Genomic DNA, 24148 nt, shown 5'->3' with positions numbered 1-24148 from the left:
CGTCCATGAACTTATCTAGTTCTTTTTCAAACCCTGTTATAGTCTTGGCCTTCACAACATCCTCAGGCAAAGAGTTCCACAGACTGTGCTTTGTTTGAAAAAAAAACTGATGCAAAGAATTCATTTAGTTTCTCCACAATGTCCTTATCATCCTTGAGTGCTCCTTTAGCATCTTGATTGTCCAGTTGCCACACTGGTTGTTTAGCAGGCTTCCTGCTCCTGATATACTTAATTTTTTTTTTGCTATTACTTTTTGAGTCTTTGGCTAGCTGTTCTTCAAATTCTTTTTTGGCCTTTCTAATTATATTTTTATACTTCACTTGCCAGAGTATATGTTCCTTTCTATTTTCCTCACTAGGATTTAACTTCCACTTTTTAAAGAATGCCTTTTTGCCTCTCACTGCTTCTTTTACTTTGTTGTTTAGCCATGGTGGCACTTTTTTTGTTCTTTTACTATGTTTTCAAATTTGAGATATACATTTAAGTTAAGCCTCTATTATGGTGTCTTTAAAATGCTTGCAGGGATTTCACTTTTGGCACTGTACCTTTTAATTTCTATTTAACTAACTTCCTCATTTTTGGGTAGTCCCCCTTTCTGAAATTAAATGCTACAGTGTTGGGCTGCTGTGGTGTTTTCCCTGCCATAGGGATGTTAAATTTAATTATATTATGGTCACTATTACCAAGCGGTCCAGCTATATTCAGCTCTTGGACCAGATCCTGTGCTCCACTTAGGACTAAATCAAGAATCGTCTCTCTTTTTATGGGTTCCAAGAAGCAGTCATTTAAGGTGTCAAGAAACTTTATCTCTGCATCCTGTCCTGAGGTGACGTACCCAGTCAATATGGGGATAGTTGAAATCCCACATTATTATTGAGTTTTTTTTATTTTAATAGTCTCTCTAAACTCCCTGAGCATTTCACAGTCACTGTCACCATCCTGGTCAGGTGGTCGGTAATATATCCCTTCTGCTATATTCTTATTATTAGAGCATGGAATTACTACCCATAGAGATTCTATAGTACAGTTTGGTTCATTTAAGGTTTTTACTTCAGTTGATTCTACACTTTTTCTCCACTCCCCCAACCAGCACGACCTGTTCTGTCACATAATCGCTCCTCCTTCACCAGGAGTTTTCAGTATTATTTCATGCCCTATTTTTATACATTCTATTATTTTGAAGGCTTTGGACTGTACATTTAGCAGATGTTTTAACTGAGTTGTCTACAATGACATCTAGATTTCCCCCAAAGTGGCTACAGTTCATTTAGAACTCACTAAGATGCATGAACAGTTTAGATCATTCTGGCTTTATCACTTTCCAGTGTATGTTGCCTTGAATTTGTTATCACTGGATTTACTCTGTCAACAAACTGGCCAATTCTCCATTCTTGTTAAGCACCTCTGGCATTCCACATGGGCTTTTTGAGCGTTGACTAATCTAAATTATTTTGTGCCTTCTGCAAATTTGCCACCTCATTATTCCCCTCCTTTTCCAAATCACTAATAAATATATGGATTGTTTATTTATTTTTCTGAATTTAAAAGCGCTCCCATACCTCCAGATACTGTTAACACAAATTATGAAACAATGCAAAAATAATTACAAACGAAAACAGAAGCATATTTCTTGTCTCATCTCCTGTAACAATCACCAGTCAACTCATATACTCAAAATCAGAACCTCCCACCAAGCAAAGCCAAAAATCCCTCCCCTCTCACAACCACCTCTGACAACCACCTCAGCCCTCTTCACACACCTGTTCTAACAGATGGACTTTACAGCATGCCCAGAAGCCAACAGTCTCTGGTTATTTTGGACGTAGGGAGGAAGTGAATTCCAAAGTCAAGGCACCTTCACTGAGAAAATTCTGCCAGGAAACCCTTCTCTTTTAAATGGAAGGTCACCAGGGAACAGGTGGTCTCTCAGATAGGAGAGTCCCAGACAAGTTAGGGCTGCATAGATCAAAACCAGCACCTTAAACACCACTTAGCATCCAAAGGGTAGCCAGGAGTCATGCTCACATTGACCACTTAGGGTAAGTCTACACTGCAATAACAATCCCACTGCGCCGAGTCTCAAAGCCCAGGCAATTGACTTGGGTTTGTGCTGTAGGGCTAAAAACTGTAGTGTAGCTGTTTGGGCTCAGGCTGGAGTCGGGCCTTGAGATCCTCCCCACTGGCATGTTTTCAGAGCCCGCACTTCAGTTCGAGTCTGAACTTCTGCATTGCAACTCTTAGTCCCATGACCCTGAAGCAGCTAGCGTGTGCCAGCTGCAGCTGTTCCACAGGTCTTTTATTGCAGTGTAGATGTTCACTCAGTAAGTAAATTGCTGATTTATGCACTACCTTCCCTCTGTAGATAGGTTTAAGTTGTGGCCCCTGATAGAGTGAAATACAGCAGTGCAGTCTAGAGATGACTGAAGCATGAACTGTGGTGTGCATGTGAGGGGGAAGGTTGCAACAGCTTGACCAGATATAGATAGAAAAAAGTAGTTCTGGTCACTGTTGCTATTTGACCATGTAAAAACAGCTGGGAACCTAACTCCCAAGTAGTGAACTTCATTACCTCTGATGAATATATGCTGTCAAACAAGGGCCAATATAACCTCAGCCAAATCCTCCAATTGTTTTCTCCAGCCAACCATCATCACCTTTTGTCTTCTCAAGATAGAGCTCAACTCACTCACATCTAGTCATGACAACAGGTTGGCAATTGCTCAGTGCTACCCTCTAGACTTCTTCAATCAGAAAGGAAAAAAAGCTATAGAAAAGCATCCTTATCCAGTGCCGTGGACCAAAATCTGTTGATATCAACTCAGGATCTGTGGTATCAAAGGCAGCTGATAGACTTAATATTTTAAAATGTAAATATTTCAAAAGAGCTTAGGAGTAGGGCTGGCTGGAAAATAGCAATTCCATTTCATGAAAATTTTTGAGGTTTAAAAAATTGGTTTTGTTCCTCTCAGATATCAGAACAAAAATAAGACCTTCCAAAAAAATGTTGTGGAAGAGAGTGGCTACTTCACTACAGGACAGTGAATACCCTGGGTGTGGGGATGCCCAGGTTCAAATCCCTGCTTGGAGCAGTGAGATGAACCTGTTTTTTTTTCTTTCTCACATCACAGATGGTTGCCCAAACTACCCAGCTACTGGATGTTGTGGGGCTGGGTGGGATCTCTCTGTAACCAGCAATCCTATCCTGGGCATGAGGAAATTTTGTTGAAATTGAAACATTTCTGTTTTGACCTTTTTCAACAGAGAGAGAGCAAGAGAGAGAAAACCTTAATGAAAAATATTTGACCAGTTCTACGTAGGAGCCTAAATCTTATCTGCAAAATCAATGGGATTTAGGTGCTTAAGTACTTTTGAAAACCCCACTAAGCTCTTATCTGCACCTTCAGGCATTCAAATACACCTCTACCCCGATATAACGCTGTCCTTGGGAGTCAAAAAATCTTACCGCGTTATACATGAAACTGCGTTATATCGAACTTGCTTTGATCCGCCGGAGTGCGCAGCCCTGCCCCCCCCCCCCCCGCAGCACTGCTTTACCGCGTTATATCCAAATTTGTGTTATATTGGGTCGCATTATATCGGGGTAGAGGTGTGCCTTTAAGTATCTGGTTTTAAGTGCCTATGTCACATTTAAAAATGAAATTCAGGCTCCTCAGTCACTTAGGTATTTTTTAAATTTTTACCCTTGTTTTTTATCCATAACTAGGAGAAGATCTTCAGTCAATGCAATGAGAGTAGTCTCTTTGTCATATCCAGATCAGAATCCTAGTTGCCAAATATCAAGGAAATAGGAGGTATCCAGATACTGTGAAAGTTATCTCATCACAATCTTCTCCATAATTGATCTGAAAATGGAACACTGTTCAATAATTAGACTGAATGTCAGGACCAATACATGGATTTTGGAGCAGAGGCTAGACACAAGCTTCTCTCAGAGCACCCTGTTCTTCTCAAAGGTAAGGCTCTGACAATCTCCACTTCCAGAAGGCCCATTACTTTCCCACTGGCCTTCACCAGTGTGGAAAGTAGGGTTACCATACGTCCGGTTTTTCCCAGACATGTCCAGCTTTTCGGCACTCAAACCCCCGTCCGGGGGGAATTGCCAAAAAGCCGAACATGTCCAGGAAAATGCCGGCCAGGCACTTCCCCTCCCACGGCGGCTCTGCTCCTCCCCTGACTCTTCGGCTCTCTTTAAGAGCCGAGCTGCCCGAGCGCTATGGGCTTCAGGCAGCCCCCTTGCCTCCGGACCCTGCAGCACCGGAGACCGGGAGGGGAAGTGCTCGTCTTGGGGTGCAGGGTCCGGAGGCAAGGGGGCTGCCCGAAGCCTAAGCGCTACCGGCTTCACAGTTTGCCGGGCAGCCTCCAGACCCTGCGCCCCTGGCTGGGCGCTTACCCTCCCGGGCTCCAGCTGCACTGGGGAAGCGCCGGCCGGGGGCGCAGGGTCTGGGGGCTGCCCAGCAAACCATGAAGCTGGTAGCGCTCGGGCAGCCCTTTCCGTGTGGCTGGGAGTGGGAGGGAGGAGGGGGCGGGATTGGGGCGGGGAAAGGGCGGAGTTGGGTGGGGCTGGGTGGGAAATGGGCGGCGCCAGGACCCCGTGGAGGGTCCTCTTTTTTTATTTGTTAAGTATGGTAACCCTAGTGGAAAGACAAGGATCCAAAGAATAGGTTGTGGTTAGAGCTTCTCCCAATATATCCAAAGCATCCATAGACAACATCCTAGTGTGGATCCTTGATGAATAGCATTTTTGACCCTTTACCGTATTGAAAATGTACCTTTTATTCCTACTGTTTGTTTTCTGTCTTGGAGCAGTCTTTCTCTGTCCTACTTTGGTGAGCATAATTGGAATATTGTATTAAATTCTGGATTTCACATTACCAAAAATATATTGGAGGCAGCTCAGAAAAGAATAGCAAACATTATCAGGCTGAGGGTGGAGGGAGTGAAATTGATTTATAAGTAAAGAGTAAAAAAGCTAAATATGTATAGTTTGGATGAAAGTAAGAAAAACAAACAAAAAAAAAGTTTGACTAATATGCTGATAGTGAGATGCTTCAGTCTGTGGAACAGTTTCCCAAAATAAGTAGATAGTATCTCTTGGGATATTTAAAATTAGATAGACGAAGGACTAGCAAAAATGTCATAGGGAACAATCCATCCTGAACCAGCAGGGAGATGGACTGGATGACCTTATCAGTCTCTTTCATCTTTCTTTTGTGATTCTATGACAGCACTAAATTTCTGTATGTAAATTGCAAAGTCTGATTTTCTCCAATACTATTATTATAAATGTGTACAGTGAAATAACCTCTTCAGTTTCCGCAGCTGCAAAACAACTGGAAATGTATGTTGCTGTGTAATGAAATCACGTGTTTCTCTTCTACTACCATAGTCTACTTTCAAAATAATCCAAATTGTTTCCACCTTTAATCAAATGAAGCTTTGAGAGCTTTGAAAATGATTTTATGATGTCTTTTTAACGTTAACATCTTTTGTGAAATCTTTAGGGATCGTAAAAATCTAAGCAAAAGTATTCCAAATCCTTTCCTATTAACATCTCTGTTTACTTTCATAATGTCACAGGTTCCTAGGTTCTAAATAACTTAATTATTTAGCATTATCAGAATAATATATAATAAAAGGAGACAAATCATCATGTTTTTTTCAGCAGTAAGTGCATCTTACCTGAGTAAATGACCTGACTTTTCCATTAGAGATGACACTGTGCACAGTGCTCACACTCAAATGAAATGCAGATTTCTTTTTAACAATTTGATGAAAATTTAAATAGAGAAATGGGTCAGCAAATCTTTGCAACAGTTTTTTTTTTTACCCTAATTCAAATTGTAAAAATTACAAGAATATAAGGGATATGATCTTGGTGAAATAACTTCAAGTTTTAAAACATTTTCTGTTGATGTTTACAGTTGAAAACAGGGTTTTACTGTCTGTTTCAAAGAAGTAACTACATTATTTGTTAACGTCAGATAATCATTCACCAATAGTAGTTTTCATGGAATAATACAGTTTTATTAGAATTGTGAGACCTGGAAGAAACAAACCTGATTTGGAATTTCTATCACAGCTAAAATATGCATTTAAGTAAATGGGAGTTCTGGAAGTGCAAAGAATACTGGGTCAGGTACCCGATTAGTAGAAAACGATTCCAGCCCTGAACCCTAGGCTGATTAAGTTCTGAATTCCTGTCAAATCTGAGATAAAAGGAAAGGCTTACAATAAACCTGTAGAAAAGTTTACTTAAGCACCATGCTTTATATTTTGATGATTTTTTTGTAAGCTAAAGTGCTTATCCTATATATTGAAATGCATTTAAAATTTTTTGCTTTGATAAATATTATTCACTTGTGTATATCATCAAATTAACATAAATTAATTTGTTAACCATTTTCAACTGTAAAGTCTATTGCCCCACTTTATAAGAATTAATTAATATCTAGTCTATAGCATTTGATGTAAAATTCTGGATCATAGTTCAGCATTACCTGCTGCTCAACAAGATGCCAAAATCAAGATAAATTATTATCCATAATGTAAAAAAAACCACCACCACCCTCTTTTTTGCCTGAACTTGTGAAAGAATTGCTGTGCTCCTGATATTATGAATCATGGTTAACTCCTACTAGTTACCTTGAGTAAATGGATGGCAATACTAGGGTCTTCTGATAGGAATCAAGCACTCATTTCCATCAAATATAGTGTCAACAGTTTTCTTTAGTGTTCTTGGAACAATGCAAACTGCTTCACGTGCCACTAAAAAATTAGAAGACTGGTTTGCACCCATATTTTAACTCACATAATTAGTGTCAAGGTTACATTGAGGAAAACAAAGGAGGGAAAATAGGAAAATAGGGACTTAGGTATGTACAAAATAAAAAGGTTAGTTTCCTTTAGTTGTTGTTTGATTCTTCTATTTATTAGAAGAGACCTTTTTCAATGCACTGAATTATTGTTTCTGAAGCAACATCCCTGTACTGCATCTGCTTATAATGATTCTTTCAGGTTGCCTAACTGTTAGCCTAACAGATGAACAGAAATATAAGTAAGCATGTATTTTTCATGCTTGACTCTGTGTTGGACAACCCACTATAGGCAACATTAATTTATTTTGCCCTTAGCATGCAATATTTCTACTCTTACTCTTTCAAATAATTCTTTTATAATAATGGTGAAACATTCTTAAATTAAATGATAAAATTCACACATTTCATCTATATAAGGCTAAACAATCAAATAGTCCTTTGAAAGGGTAAATATGTGGTCACATGGGCTAAATAAATTTGCTGTGGATATCTAATCTGATTTTCTGTGGTTAGGTGGCTGCCTATAAGTATCAAATGCACAGAGGTTATCATGTTTATGTTGCACAAAGAACAATCTTACCACCATTTTTAAATGACAGGAAACTGTATTAGAATTGTACAGAATACATTTGATTTTCTTGTCTAACATGGAAGCTAGATGAATTCCTCACATTAGTAGGCAGTTGAAAGAAAGACTTTATGAAATATTTTACAATAGTATTGATTTATATTGAACTCTAATAGATACTGCTGGGAATGTGCCTTGCAATCCAGAGTGTAAATGTTAATAATCTTTGAATTGCTCATTGTGAATGGTTTGACAGTAAAGAGTTAACTATCATATTCTTCCATATTCATATACAGACCTGAGAAAAAACGCTATGTAATTTTGCATGTTAAGTTTAAAACTAACTTCAAAGATAAGGGAATGTCATAAATTAATCGAGACACAAAGCAGAAGCAATCAGCCAAATAAATTTGTATTTTTGTATCAATCTACTGAAGAAATCACTCATGATTTCAAACTTTTTTTAAAGAAAAGAAAAGATATAAGAGAGTTGTTTTACTGTGACCAATTAGGGGTACACAGTATATTTGATTGAAAATAAGATAGCCAAAACATTTGTGTATTTAAGTTTGAAGAAAAGCTTGTGATATGGTAACTCCTATATGTCTTCTTTCAGGATAAGCAGTGGCTGAACAAGGTCATAGCCTAAATAGAAGGCTATAGATTAAGTAGGCATTTTAGCACAATATTTAGCAAGTAGAAGCTGGGGAAGCTAAGATGAAGGGGGATATATGGTGCTCCAGTGACTTAACATTTCCTTTGAAAGAACAGCACTCTTTTATTAACCCAGAATTTACAGCTTTATCAGAGAGATCATAGACAGGATTGTTGTGTGTTGTGGGATGAAGAAGACATGCTAGAATTTTGATTTTTAGACCATGTGGTCCTAAATTCAGGTTTATCACATCCTATAGCTGGAACCATATCTAACTACAGAAGTGCACATGATCTCGGATAGGTGTTGATTCTGATTCAGGTTCTGTTTTCTCCCAAAACATTTGGGGAAAAAGTAATTTGAAGAACTCAATTTTTAACGTTTTGAACAAAGAAATCAATGTTCAGTAACATAAAACCAGATAAAACAATAGTAGTGGGAAAATAAAGTGGAAAAAGAAGCTTAGCTCCTCTCAGTCAATAATTGTCCCTACGCGTATTGTTCATGCTTCAGTAGTTTTTTCCTTCTATTCTTCTACATTAAACCATTTTGTAGTATTATAGATTTTATAGTATTTTATAGCTAAAATCTAAACCTCACTGGGGTCAAGTACATACTCTCCTGCCACTCTTCATCAGTACCCCAATGATAGAATTGCATAGCTTAGTGCCTATCGGTATCCTCCTTTGAAGTATCCCACATAACTTTTGTAGGATACCCAGACCCTATGGGCCATTGGTCTATACATATTGCACATATTCTTCTGTAGAACCCACCTAAGCATGGTGGGCCAAATTCTTCCCTGATTTAATTTCTTTCCCTTCAGTGGAATTACAACAGGAATGAATTTGTTCCAACAAATTTGAAATTGCTGAACTATGGCAGAGAATTTGCATTCATTGTTTGAGTTAAGAAAAGCTACACATACGTATTGGTAGGACAGTCTGGTTTCACAACAAAGTATAATTCTTTCACTGCCAGAGTGGTGTAAAATGGCTCTCGTATAAAAGAGAATCAGGCTCTTTGAGTGGTCCTCAAGGGCAGGTACAATCAGAACATGTTGCAGTAATTTATTCTGGAGGGCACATAAACTTTTCACTACATTCTGCCACCCTTACTCATACAGAATAGTACCTTACTTCATGAATAGTTCTTATGATAATGAAATAATTATGGTAGTAAAAGAGTTCTACCTAGTGGAGATAATGTTCCTTTACTTGTTGTGTAACTCAAATAACGAATAATAACAGAAACACTCAACATGGCTGCCTCCTAAATATAGTTTGGTACCAGACTGATTAAAACTCAGACAAAATAAGCAAGTGGACCATATTCTCATTTAAACTTCACAGAGAATTTTGTGGCATAATGGAAAATAATTTGAACAATGATTGTGATTTACTTAATGGCTATATAATCAGAGGAAAAGCCACATCATTGTTCATGCATATGGTGGGAGAAGCAGCATAGAAAGTTTATTTATAACACATTCACCTTGGTGTGTGTGTGTGTTGTGTTGTGTGTGTATGTCTGGGGGGGGGAATGAGAGGGATGGGCTGCAAAATAAGACTGAAAGAAATAAATCTGAATGTGGTTTTACAGAAATTTGGGAAACACTTGACCCCCCAAACTAATTTAACATTAAAAAGGCATCATGGGTGAAATATGAAGGTTACTTACCAGTAACTGAAAGTTTTGTGGTCCTTATCTGTATTCCATATGTGGGTATACATGTGCACCATACACCTGAGATTGGAAAATCTTGCAAATAGTGTCCATTGGTCCATGCCAGCACCCTGGCTCTCCCTGTGCTCAGCACCAAGGATATAAGGGGAAGTGCGAACTGGCTGCCTCTTCACTTCCTTCGCTACTGCGAATCCAGTCATGATCCAAAGCAGAGGGGAAGGAAGGTGGGTATTGGAATACAGATAGGGATCACATGTCTTGAAGAACTTCCAGTTACACAGGTAAATAACCTCCATTTCTTCTTGAATGCTGTTCCCTATATGTATTCCAAATGAGGGTGACTGTCAAGTAAGTTTTCAGTTTGGAGGAGAGTGCACAAATGCAGGTGGTATAGATGCAGGTATAGATGTCTATGACACTGCAATTCCAAAGGCTGACTCTGCAGATGAAGATTGGACTAAGCATAATGCTTTGTGAAAGTGTGGATGGAACTCCAGGCTGTCCCCTTACAAATATCCAGAATAGGCAGTTCTTGAAGAAATGATACTGAGGTCACCTGCGCTCTATTAGAATGGGCCTTCACGCCATCCAGAAGAAAGATGTGCCAGCTGATAGCAAAGGAGGATACAAGCAGAAATCCACATAGAGAGTCTCCGAGCAGATATGCTTTGTCCCTGTGCTCCCTCTGCTATAGCAACAGAGAGTCTAGGTGATTTTCTAAATGGTTTCATCCTTTGCATGTAGAACACAATGCTCGTCTGACGTCAAGAGAATGAAGTTTCCTTTTCTCTCTGGAGGCATGAGCTGCAGGAAGAATACCAATAAGTGAATAGAATGTTTATATGGAACTCGTAAATTACCTTTGGGATGAATTTCGGGTGGAGGTGAAGGGATACTTTCTCTTAATGAAATATAGTTTAACGTGGGTTGGCCAGGAGAGTATCCAGCTCACCCATCTTCCTGGCAGTTCAAAAGGTGGCACAGTAAATATTAAAAGTACAAGATTGAGGTCCCACTGCAGCATTGACTTCACTACTGGTGGGAAGAGCCTAGTCGGACCCTTTTGGAATCCAACTGTTACCAGATGAGTAAAAAATAGAATGGCCATCTACTGGAGGATGAAATTCATTGATTTCTGGCTGGTAGTCCTGCCCTGAGCTAATAGAAATACCTGATGTCTTGAAAGTAAGGAAGTAATTTAAAATAGCAGAAATACCTGCTGGCTTTTGTGATGCTGACAGACCAAGTGCCAATTCATGCCAAATCCCCAGGTCAGTTCACTTGTGTATTAGTATTTAACAAAGTAATTGTTAAATGTATGAGAGTGTATTTGGAGTTTAAACTTCATAAAAACTAATGAGATGTTAGTTGCATTGTTTTCATTTATCTGTATCCTGTTATAATGTAATAGAAAACATTTACATTGTGTATACCACTGTAACTAAATAATGCATCAAACAGGAAGAGGCCTTGTGGAATGCAAATAAAGAACTTTATGGACACATCTCTCAGATGCTTGGGAAACCACATGGGCAGTCACGTGGCACTAATTTCAAAGGAATTAGTCAGTGTGTGTGATGATGGGAAGTCAAAGACGGTCATCTAAGGAAAAACTGACATGGGTAGTTACTAGGGCTGTCAGGCGATTAAAAAATTATTTGTGATTAATCACATGATTAATTGCGCTGTTAAACAATAATGGAATACCATTTTTTAAACATTTTTGGATGTTTTCTACATTTTCAAATATATTGATTTCAATTACAACACAGAATACAAAGTGTATAGTGCTCACTTCATATTTATTTTTTATTACAAATATTTGCACTGTAAAAACAAAAGAAATAGTATTTTTCAATTCACCTCATACAAGTACTGTAGTGCAATCTCTTTATCATGAAAGTTGAATTTACAAATGTAGAATTATGTATAAAAAATAACTGCATTGTTTTATTTTTCAATGTAAAACTGTAGAGCCTACAAGTCCACTCAGTTCTACTTCAGCCAATTGCTCAGACAACCAAATTTGGTTACAATTTACAGGAGATAATGCTGCCCACTTCTTGTTTACATTGTCACCTGAAAGTGAGAACAGGCATTTGCATGGCACTGTTGTAGCTGGAGTTACAAGATATTTACGTGCCCGATGCGTTAAAGATTCATATGTCCCTTCATCTTCAACCACCATTCCATAGGACATGCGTCCATGCAGATGACGGGTTCTGCTCGATAACAATCCAAAGCAGAGTGGACCAATGCATGTTCATTTTCATCATCTGAGTCAGCTGCCACCAGCAGAAGGTTGATTTTCTTTTTTGGTGGTTCGGGTTCTACAGTTTCTGCATCTGAGTGTTGCTCTTTTAAGACTTCTGAAAGCATGCTCTGCACCTTGTCCCTCTCAGATTTTCAAAGGCACTTCTGATTCTTAAATCTTGGGTCAAGTGCTATAGCTATTTTTAGAAATTTCACATTGGTATCTTCTTTGCGTTTTGTCAAATCTGCTGTGAAAGTGTTCTTAAAATGAACATGTGCTGGGTCATCATCCGAGACAGCTATAACATGAAATATATGGCAGAATGCGGGTAAAACAGAGCCAAAGACATACAGTTCTCCCCCAAGGAGTTCAGTCACAAATTTAATTAACGCATTATTTTTTAACAAGCATTATCAGCATGGAAGCATGTCCTCTGGCATGGTGGCCAAAGCATGGAAGGGGCATATGAATGTTTAGCATATCTGGCATGTAAGTACCTTTCAACGCCAGCTACAAAAGTACCATGTGAACGCCCGTTCTCACTTTCAGATGACATTGTAAATAAGAAGCAGGCAGCAGCATCTCTTGTAAATGTAAACAAACTTGTTTGTCTTAGCAATTGGATGAACAAGAAGTAGGACTTGTAGCTCTAAAATTTTACATTGTTTTGTTTTTGAGAGCAGTTATGTAACAAAAATATCTGCAGTTGTAAGTTACACTTTCAGGATAAAGAGATTGCACTACAGTACTTGTATGAGATTAATTGAAAAATACTATTGTGACATTCCCCTGGTGTTATCTGGACTTGTGATCTGCTAGGTTATGCCAATCCTCGACTCTGGGAACCAGCCTTACCTGCTCTGCTGTGAGAACCCCCACTCCTGGGCTGTTCCTGCACAGCCTCTAGCAGGTAAGCTGCTCCCAGCTATGTGAGTGAGCACTTTTGGTCAGCCACTGCTTGGATTGTGCAACCAAATGACTCTTGCCAATATCTCCAATCCCAGACACAACCCTAGGAATGTCCATCTTGCAGTGTCCAGTTATGTCTGCTGGAAGCTGCAAGCTTATATGAGTTCATCAATTTAACAAAGAAATTGATATGTACTAGGTTTGTTATCCCAAGGGGAGTCTCTGACATGCTTCAAACCAAACGCACTGCTTCAGGTAGAATAAACAAACAAGTTATTAACTACAAAAGATAGATTTTAAGTGATTAAAAGTCAAAGCACAAGAAGTCAGATTTGGTCAAATGAAATAAAAGAAAAACACATTCTAAGCTGATCTTAACACTTTCAGTATCCTTACAAACTTAGACGCGTCTCATCACAGGCTGGCTGGTTCCCCTTCAGCCAGGCTCTCCCCTTTGATCAGCGCTTCAGTCGCTTGGTAGTGGTGTCTATAGATGGAGGTGGTAGAGAGAGAGATTAGCAAACACCTCTCCCTTTTATCATGTCCTTTCTTCCCTCTTGGCTTTGCCCGCCCCCACCCTCAGAGTCAGGTGAGCATTGCCTCATTGTAGTCCCAAACTGACCAAGGGAAGGGGGGTGACTCACTCGAGAGTCCAACAGATCCTTTGTTGCTGCCTAGGCCAGTGCCCTTTGTTCCTGTGAGGCTGGGCTGGGTTTGTCCCATACCTGCCCTGATGAGGTGTGAACTGTCCCTATGCTCCTGGAGACTTTTGCCTGGCCTTGTTTTAAGCCATGAGGACACATTTTCAGCCTCATAACTACATACATGAAATTACAAAGTATAACATCACTGTAACAGCCATGCTCAGTGCATCAATTAGATACCACACAATCATATTATAAGGATAAACATAGGGGTGCAGGGTGTCCCCCTGAGGTACAGAGTCTCACAACTATTTCTTTTGTTTATCATTTTCACAGTGCAAATATTTGTTATAAAAATAATAATAATATAAAGTGAGCACTATACACTTTGTATGCTGTGTTGTAATATAAATCAATATATTTGAAAATGTTGAAAAACATCCAAAAATATTTAATACATTTCAATTGGTATTCTATTGTTTAACAGTGAAATTAATCACAATTAATTTTTTTGTCAATCGTGTGAGTTAACTGTGATTAATTGACAGCCCTAGTAGTGACACTGTCAGCTTGTTTTCTGTGAGACGACGCTATGAACTGTTTGGAGTCTTACAGAAAAGTGTATCAGATGCAAAGTGGAGACCTCCAAGAGACAATTTGGGTACTCTGAAAAGACTTTTGGGAATCTGGAAAAGTTTATTACATCACTGCCACCATTTGGAATTATAGACTGAGACTCACCTGAGCATACATTTTACCTGCTTTAACCTCTCAATAACTCTGATTTCCTTTTTCTTAGCTAATAAACCTTTACTTAGTTTACTGTAGAATTGCCTACCAGCGTTGTTTTTTTGGGATAAGATCTGAATTACCAACTGATCTGAGGCTGGGACTGGGAACAACCTGATGTGGTATGATTTTTTGGTTTGTGACCTTTAATCACAAGTCCAGTTTGTCTGGATGGCAAGATAGACCTGAGAGGCTAAGAGGACTGTCTGTGACTCTATGGTAAGACTGGTATAGTGATCCAGGAGTTTACATTTGTCACTGGCTTGGTGAAACATAATTATAGAACATACCACCGGCTTGGGCTGTCTGCCCTGTTTCTGACAGTCTGCCCTGAGATACGCACTCACAGTTGTGAGCCTCTCCAGACAGCATGACAGTCTTGATGATAATTGGTTCTGTTGCACCCAGGTAGAGAAATGCTTCCATTTGACTAGATAACATTTCCTGGTAGAATCTTTCCTGCTCTGATTGAAGATAATTTGAATGGCCTCCAAACATGAGGTCTCGAAGTCTGATGCCCATCCAAATGCCAAGCTGTGATGTGAAGAGAATCTGGGTTGGGATGTCGGCTCCTACCATTCTCCTGAGTTAGAAGGTCTGGGAAAGACTGAATTCTGATGAGATGATGGGTTGACATTTTTAGGAGGTCCAGAAACCAGAATTGTCTGGATCAATTGGGTGCAATGATAATGACTAGTGCTTTGTTGTGACAAATCTTCCATAGAACCTGGGAAAGTAGTGGGAAGGAGGGAAGGCATATCTCTAGTGGCCTGTCCAGGACAGTAGGAGGACATTATACCTGGAGTCTTGACTTTGTGCTGCTCTGAAACAATATACATTGAACTTCTTGTTTATCTGGGAGATGAAGAGGTCTCAAGTTGGGGCATTCCCCACTGAGTGAAGAGGTTAATCAGCACTGAATTGTACAATGCTCACTCATGATCAGTGGCAAAATGCTGCTGAGGCTGCCAGCAAGCTCTGAGCATCTGTGTGGTACATTGCAGAAGTTGTGATGTGGTTCAGGATGCACCAGTTCCATAAATTGATTGCCTCTGTGCACATTGCGAGGGATTTTGTCCCTCCTTGTTTGTTTATATGGAAAAAAGTAATCATGATGCCTGACATTTTCTGGACCTGTCGGGATCATATAAGTGGTAGGAATGCTTTGCAGATCCATCGGACTGCTCTAAATTGCAAGAGACTGATATGCATCCTGGCCTCTTGAGGTGTCCACATGACTTGTGCCATGTGATTGCCCATGTGGTCTCCCCAGCCTCTGAGGGATGTGTCCAGGATTATCATCATGACAAGTGTGGGTGGTAGAAAAAGGCCTCCAATGCACACATTCAAGTTCATCCACCAGGTGAGTGAAGCCCTGATATTGATGGGGATTGTAACTATGATATTCATGCTGTGCCTGTCTGCCATATATATCTACTGGAGCCAGGCTTGCAGACAACAGAGATGCTGCCTGGTGAACAGCACTATGTAAGAAAGAGAGATGTGGACTGTTACTTGGGGTTTGTGAGTGGCTTGGTTTATCAGACAGGTCATGTCATGGAATCTGTCTGCAAAAAGGAAGGATCACCCCAATAAAGTCTATGAGCTTTGTGAGAGTCAGAGTACACTTTTCCATGTTTACACAGATTCCCAAGAATGCCAGGAGGTGGAGCAAGGACAAGGTTGCTGACTGAACTTCCACATGGAATCCATCACTTAGAAGCAAGTTGTCCAAGTATGGGAATATGGTGTAGCCATTTTGTCTCATCTGTGCTGCAACCACTGAGAAGACTTTCATGAAGACCCTTGGTGCCACAGCCAGACCAAATGAGAGTACCTTGAACTGATAGTGTTCCGGTCCTATCAGAAATGTGAGAAGTCTTCTGTGAGCTGGGTAATGTCCACATGAAAGTAAGGATCTTTCATGTCTATAACTACAAACCATGTATCTTTTCTCAAGGAAGGAATTAGTGATGCCAAGATAACCATTAATTTGAGAATAAAAATATTTAGCTGAATGGGCCTCTATCCTCCTTTTTTCTTGGGTTTGAAATAGTTGGAGTAGAACTCTTTCCCTTGATGCTGAAGTGGCACATGTACTATAGCTCCTCGCTCAAGGAGAGAGTCTACCTCCTGTCAGAGGAGCTCCTCATGAGAGTGGTCCCTGAATTGGGGTCAGGAAGGGGGTTTTGGAGGAGGTAGAGAAAGAAATGCAACTGCATAGCCAAAGTGGATGATATCTAGCACCCATTTGTCCATTGTTATAGCCTTCCAGTTCTGGGTAAAGTACACTAGGCAGCCACCAAAAGGGAGTTTAGAAGCAGGTGGGGGATAGCATTATTGTTAGGTTGCAACTCTCAAGTATCCCATCAAAAGTAACCTTTAATTGATGGATGAGGCTGTGTGGCTGTTGTCATGGTAGGTGAGGCTGCATCCCTTAGCCTCTGTACTCTTGGATGGTTGCTCAGCAGTTTGTATGGTCATTGGTGGTAGAAAGGCTGTGGAAGAGGCCTTGGATTATATACTGGTTTTGATACCTCCTCTTTGGGGCCAGGGTATATATGCCCAGGGAATGGAGGGTTGTTCTGGAGTCTTTTATCAAGTACAAAGGCTTGTCTGTTTTCTCATTAAAGAGATTGGTTTAATTGAAGGGCAAATCCTCTGTGGTGCTCTTGGGGAACCATGAAGAGTGAAGTAATGATTCTCGCCTCATTACTATTGTGGTTGCTATAGACCTTGATCCATTATTGACTGCATCCACTGCAGCTTGCTGTGAGGTTTTAGCTATAAGTCTCCTTCTTCAGCCAAGACTTGAAACTGGGCCCTCTCCTCCTCAAGGAGTTTGTCTTTGACCCCTGGAATAGTTCATAAAATCATATTTCATACAAGGGCCTGGTAGTAAGAGATTTTAAACTGGAGGCTGGTGGAGGGAAATACCTCTCCCCTCCCTTCCCCCTCACCCCCTGCCCCGAAGGTCCAAGCATTTATCTTCCTTGTCCACAGGGGTGGTTTTAGAATGTTTCTGCCTGGATTTTTTGTGGCTGCTTGTATACTAGGATGCTGGGGGCAGAATGGGGAAGCTAGACTTCTGCCCCTCTTGCAGGCACAAAGTAACATTTCTCAGCCCTTTTAGGAGTAGGGCTACAGGATGCTGGTGTATGCTACAATACTCTAGCTGATTCCATACTGGTCACATTTACTGGAAAAGCTACATGAGTGGGTCCAGTGAACTGCAGGATATTTAAGAGCTTATACTGCATATCCTAAACTTCTTCTAATGGAACCTGAAGTTCTGCTGCCACCCTCTGCAATAGTTCTTGATATTGCCTATAGTTGTTGGGAGGAGATGGTAAAAATTGGGCAATTGCCTTATTGGGTGAGGAAGATGATATGCCTTTTGGTATTGCTGCTACCAGTGGATCCAGCTCGTCATTTTCCTCTTCCAACTACTCCTGAGCATGGAAGGGGGTGAAAAATAATCCACTTGGTGGAGATAGGCACCTCCCCAAGGCAGTAAAGGTAGTGCTGGTGGTCATCACTGACAGAGAAGGAGCAAGAACAGGAGACACAATTTTTAAATCCTAGGCATAGTATTACTCCCAAAAGGCGGGACAGAGAAGGTTCCTGAGGTGGGAAAAACTAAGCTACACTACTATATAAAATATTATAAAACACTAACAAACTATATACAATTATATTTACAGAGATATTGAGTGATCTGTCCTGGGTCTGGTTCTAGTCAATATCTTCATAAATGATTTGAATAGGGGCAAAGATAATATATTTGAAAAGTTTGCAGATGATACCAAGCTGGGAGAGGTTGCAAGTGCTTTGGAGGACTGGATTAGAATTCAGAATAAACTGAACAATCTGGAGAAATGGTCTGAAATAAATAATATGAAATTCAATAAAGGCAAATGCAAAGTACAACCCTCAGAAAGGAATAATCAATTGCACAAATAAAAAATGGGAAACGATTGCCTAAAAAGGAGTACTGCAGAAAAGGATCTGGAGGTTATAGAGGATCACAAACTAAATGTGAGTCAACAATGTAATAGTATTGCAAAAAAATAAAAATAAAAGAACATAATTCTGGGATATATTAGCAGGAATGTTGTAAGCAAGACATAAGAAGTATTCTTCCATGCTACTCAGCACTGATAAGGCCTCAGCTGGAGTGGTGTGTCCATTTTTGGGCACCACACTTTGGGAAATGTGTGGACAAATTGGAGAAAATCCAGAGGAGAGCAACAAAAATGATGAAAGGTCTAGAAAACATGACCTACGAGGAAAGATTTAAAATACTTGGGTTTGTTTAGTCTGGAGAAGAGAAGGGAAGACATGATAACAGTCTGCAAGAAAATAAACAGTTGCTATAAAGAGGAGCGTGATAAATTGTTCTCCTTGTCCTCTGAGGACAAGACAAGAAGTAATGGGCTTAAATTGCAGCAAGGGAGATTTAGGTTAGACATTAGAAAAAAATTCCTAGCTGTAAGGATAGTTAAGCACTGGAACAAATTATCTACAGAGGTTGTGGAATCTTTGTCATTGGAGGTTTTTAGAACAGGTTAGCCAAACACACGTGTTAGGGATGATCTAGATAATACTTAGTCCTGCCTCAATGCAGGGAACTGGACAATGACCTATCGAGATCCCTTCCAGTCTTACATTTCTATGATTCTGTGAAGATGATGGAAGGATAAGTCCAGACACAGAGGATTCTGACTCAGGCCATGCAGCTGTACAAAGACATTGGAGAGGTGGTCAGTTCACCCCCCCCATTATATCCTCCATTCTGAGCACAAGATATCCAGGGGGTAGGTGCGGAACAACAGACATGACTTCAAGATTTTTCAGTGTCAGGTGCATGCATATCCACATGTGGAATACACATAGGGACCAGCACATGAAGAAAAACCTGGCCCCAGTGAAGTCAATGGGATTTTTGTCATTGACTTCAGCAGAACCAGGTTTTCATTCTAGGTCTTCACTTATGGTAATAAGAATGTGAGACATTAGATTAATACTGATTCTATGCCTCTACATATGTTTGTTGTCCATCTCTAAACTTTCTTTGTTTCTACTATATCTTTCTGAGGTAGGGTGACCAGAATTGAACACAAAGGGCCTGTGATGGGGTTTACAGACTCTACACTAAATAAGGGCAATGCACAGAGCACTACTGTGCTAGGGCGGCCCCATTGCTCAGCAGCTGCAGGGCATGTTCCAGGTGGAGAGATAGTTTAAAAGGGCACCTGTAGCCCATGGGACAAGGAGCAAGGAGCTACTAGGCAGCACTAGGAGATCAGGCTGACTCCTGGAGCTGTCAGAGGAGTGACAGAATTCCTAAGACTACTCTGGAAGCAGTGATCCAGATTCCCCACCCTCTCTTTGAGAGTGGGAAGCTCACAAGAGCCTGTGAAGAGACTGTGAAGAACAGGACACTGTCCCACAGAGAGACTAAGTGGCTACTTCTGAGCCTGTGACCATGCCCAAACAGAGGAACCACACCATGATAGGAAGTGACCCAATGGAGAGTATAGCTTGGGGTGGACCAGCAAGTGGTCCAGACATTGTAACACTCCTCAAGGGTCCAGGGTCAAGACCTGGTGCTGTGAGGTGGCCTAGGTCCCCCTTTCTTGCTCCCATGTACCTTCAGCATGACAGAACCCTCAAGGGGAATGGAAGAAAAATTCAGGAAGGATTGAGGTCTGCTGCATACAACTCGACTGGGGCCCTTTCTAGAATGACCAGGACTGAGAGAACTGTGGAGCCGTTGCCTGATCACCTGGCCAGCTGGCCATCAGATTGACCCACTACAAAATTGGTGAAGAATGTGGGGAAAAGGTTATCAGGCCTAAAGGAAACCTTCAGGCATTTAAAAATAAAAAAAGGAAAGAGGGTTTTCTAGATGGATCTTGAGAAGATGTAAAAGAGGGTCGTGGAGGATCAACAACTGTCACAACAACAAGAAACCCAGTTACTGCAGCAGCTAGTGATACAACAACAGGCTCTGAAGGAACAGTAGCAGCAGCAACAGCTTGTTACGGAGTTGACTACTTAATACAGGGAGAAGCAGCAACCCCCTGGTGCAACAGATGGGGACAGTGCTGCAATTCCAAAACATGCCATCTAATCTGTTGGTGGGAGTGGCTAACCCTAACCCATCTCCAAACCTCTCTCTGAAACTGACAAAAATGGGACCAGATGACAAGCCCAAAGATCACCATGGTGGCCCATTGGCTGGTGAAGAGCTGGGCAGTTCTGATAGCTCCTGACCTGACAGAGACAGACCAGGCTGTATACCAAAGTCTCAATGTGATGGTGGCACAGGAGTATTCCCTACTTAAGGCAGCCATATTACGTTCTTTTGGCATGTCCAGTGAGACTCACCACCAGAGGTTCTGATGAGAGAGGTTCTCAGCCACAGCTCAACCTAGGATAGTGGCCCAGGCATTAAAGGAACATTGCTGGTGGCTGCTCCATCCTGAGGAAAAGACAGGAATACAGATGGAAGAGAAGATCATGTTAGAACAATTCATCCAGATCCTCCCACCCAAAGTACAGGAGCGGGTGGTTCAACATTGATCAGGGACTCTGTCAGAAGCAGTGAAGCTGACCAAAAACTACATGCTGACTGCAGGGTGTGTCAGAGAAATACCCAAAGGGGACCCAGCCCAGCCATAGCCAACTCAAACAACTGGAGGAAGAGCCTGGAGTGGAGGTGTGAGAGGAACCTGGCTGTCCTAGCCAAAATGGGGGTGATCAACCAAACAGAGACTGACCTCAGAAATTCACCCTCATGGAGAGATGGGACAGGACAATAGTTCCAGCCTGGCATGAGGCTCTCTACTGCCCTGGAAACATAGTCAAACTTGGGAGTACAAACAACTGAGGCCCCTCCATGGCCAGGCAACTGCTTCACATGTGGGCAACTGGGCCACTTCTGGTGGGATTTCCTATACATGGACTGCAGTTATGGGCATGTCTAGGTAGCAGAATCCAGATCCCACAAGAAGGAACCAGAAAACTTGGTCTTACTTTTGTTACCTACCTCTGAATCCAAGCTGCTGCCTGATGGCAAGGTCCCTTTGAAATAGTGAGATGGGTTGGAACCATAGATTACAATATTCTGCAGCCCAGGAAGAGAAAGGGTACTAAAGTATATCATGTCAGCTTTGTGAAAGCTTGGAAAGAACAGGAGGAACTCCTCATCACTTCGTTTCCCCCTCTGCCTGAGCTCGGCCCCACAGGCTATGATGGTTACCCATCTGGAGATTGTATCAGTTGGAGAGGGGTTATGACCTGAAAAGGAGAAGCAAATACACATGCTCATCAGCACCTTCCTCTCTGTGTTTTTTGCAAACCCAGTCTGGACTCACCTGGTTTTCCACCCTATAGTAACCAAACCTAGATGAAAAATGTGGGAGAATGTGCAAACACTACCCAGGAAAATGTGGGAAGCGGTGCAGCAAGAACTGCAAAACTGTTGGCCTGGGAGTTGTTGAGGAATCACACAGTGAGTGGTAAAGTCCAATCGTACTTGTGCCCAAGCCCAACAGCTCATCATGGTTCTGCATTGACTTTTGAAATGTGAAACGTGAATGCAGTGGCCAAGTTCAATGTCTATCTTATGCATCAGATTGATAAATTGCTGGAGAAGCTGGGTGTTGCCAGGTACATATCTGCCCTCAATATGACTAAGGGATACTAGCAGATTCTCCTCACCTCCAAATCCTGGAAGAAGTTGACCTCTATATACCCCTGAACTTATTCCAGTTTAGAACCATGCCCTTCAGTCTGCATGGAGCCACTGCTCTTTCAGTGATTAATGGATCAGATATTACATGCACATGGATAATATGTGGCTGCCTAAATCGATGATATTGTCATCTATAGCGAGACCTGGAACTATCACATAAAACACCTCACAGCAGTCCAACAGGGACGCCAAGAAGCCAGGCTGACAGCAAATCCTGCTAAATGTCAATTAGCCTGAGATATACTGTGGCTGGGGGACAATTATGCACCTGGGTGGAAAAGTTGAAGGCTTTGCCAGAATTCTTGATCCCCTTTGCACAGTATAGCTTCCTGGGCTAGTGGGTACTATAAGCAGTTTATTCCCAACTTTGTGATGATTGCCTCCCCCTTAAGAGATCTGGTGAAAGATGCCTTACTAAGGAAGATATGATGGATGAAGCTTGCAACAGTGCCTTCCACACTCTAAAAAAATCACTGGTTCAGGAATCCGTTTTTTTCCATCCCAGCTTCTCAAAACCTTTTACAAACGGATGCATTGCATGTCAGCCTTGGAGCTGTACTGTCACACAAAATGAGGAGAGAGGAACATCCTGTCCTCTATCTTAGTAGGAAGTTGTTTCCCTGGAAAGTTGCCTATTCAGTGGTCAAGAAGGAGGCTCTAGCAATAAAAGGGTCTGTGGATGCCTTGCATTACTACTTATGGGGCTACTCATTGTGGCTGGTGACTGACCACATCCCCCCAAGATGGTTACAATCAATGGAGGACCACAACCCCCAAGTCATGCAGTAGTTTTTGTCTCTGCAACCTTTTCAAAGTACTAGATTGAACTGGCAAGGATCACAAAAATTAAGACTTCTTTCCACAAGACAGGGTGGGGGGTATTGCCAACAAAAGTCCACCTGGCGATTCTGGAACTGAGGGGAAGAGTGTGTGATGTGGTTTAAACAAGGGCAATGAACAGAACAGTACAGTGCTAGGGAGACCCCCACCCCTAAGCAGCTGCAGGGCATGCTCCAGGTGGAGGGATAGTTTAAAAGAGCACTGGAAGCCCAAGGGACAGTGGTGAAGGAGCAATAGGTGGCACTAGGAAGTGAGGCTGATGGCTGGAGTTGTCATGAAGAGTGGCTGCAGTATTCCTAAGGCTACTCTGGAAGCAGTGATTCAGATTCTCCTCCCCTTCTCCCCCTTTGAGAGTTGGAAGCTCACAAGAGACTGTGATGAGCAGTAAAAAGCAACAGAGAGTCCTGTGGCACCTTTAAGACTAACAGATGTATTGGAGCATAAGCTTTCGTGGGTGAATTTCCATTACATGCATCCGACGAAGTGGGCATTCACCCACGAAAGCTTATGCTCCAATACATCTGTTAGTCTTAAAGGTGCCACAGGACTCTCTGTTGCTTTTTACAGATCCAGACTAACACGACTACCCCTCTGATATGTGATGAGCAGGACATTATCCTACTGAGAGACTAAGTGGATACTCCTGAGCCTGTGACTATACCCAATCAGAGGAGCCACAGCCCCATAGGAAGCAACCCAGGGGATAGTGTTACTTGAGGTGGACCAGCAAGTCATCTGGATATTATAACGACCCTCTAGGGCCCTGGTTCAGGACCTGGTGAAGTGGGAGGTCCTGGGGTCCCTCTTCCTTGCTTCCCTGTACCTCTGCCATGACAGAACCCTACAGGGAGTGGAAGAGGCCTGACACATAGAACTCAGCCGGGCCCCTTCTAGAGCAACTAGGCTGGAAAGGATGGTGAAATCACTGCCTGACCCCTAGGCAAGCTGGCCATCAGACTGACCTGTGCAGGGCCAGATACTCAAATGTCCCATTGAAGTTGAGGGTGGGGAAAGATGGCTTTTTGCCACCTTTATATCATTCCATCTTGGGCTGCCTTGGGACCATTTTGGCTCACAGCACAATTTAGAACACCCTAAGGACTAGTGCTGGACACCCTCCAAAAGGCCATTCCATAAGCCAAGGAACCTCAGAGTGCACCATCCTAAAAACGCTTTCCCTCAGCCATGCCCCTAGTTATGGATCT

At 41.6% G+C, this 24148-nt stretch overlaps 1 long non-coding RNA gene across 2 annotated transcripts in view; it reads left to right on the top strand.

Annotated features, from left to right (window-relative positions):
* The window catches only part of LOC122172299 (uncharacterized), a 61847-nt gene extending 45494 nt beyond the window's left edge, over positions 1-16353 (top strand). For both annotated transcript variants that reach the window (XR_006172478.2, XR_006172482.2), the window contains one exon: positions 15988-16353. This is a non-coding gene — a long non-coding RNA (uncharacterized LOC122172299). The remainder of the gene's footprint in view (positions 1-15987) is intronic.
* Positions 16354-24148: the final 7795 nt, after the last annotated feature.

This window comes from Chrysemys picta, chromosome 2 (assembly GCF_011386835.1).
Source record: "Chrysemys picta bellii isolate R12L10 chromosome 2, ASM1138683v2, whole genome shotgun sequence".
NCBI classification, from domain to species: Eukaryota; Metazoa; Chordata; order Testudines; family Emydidae; genus Chrysemys; species Chrysemys picta.
This window is presented reverse-complemented; position numbering and strand designations above follow the sequence as displayed.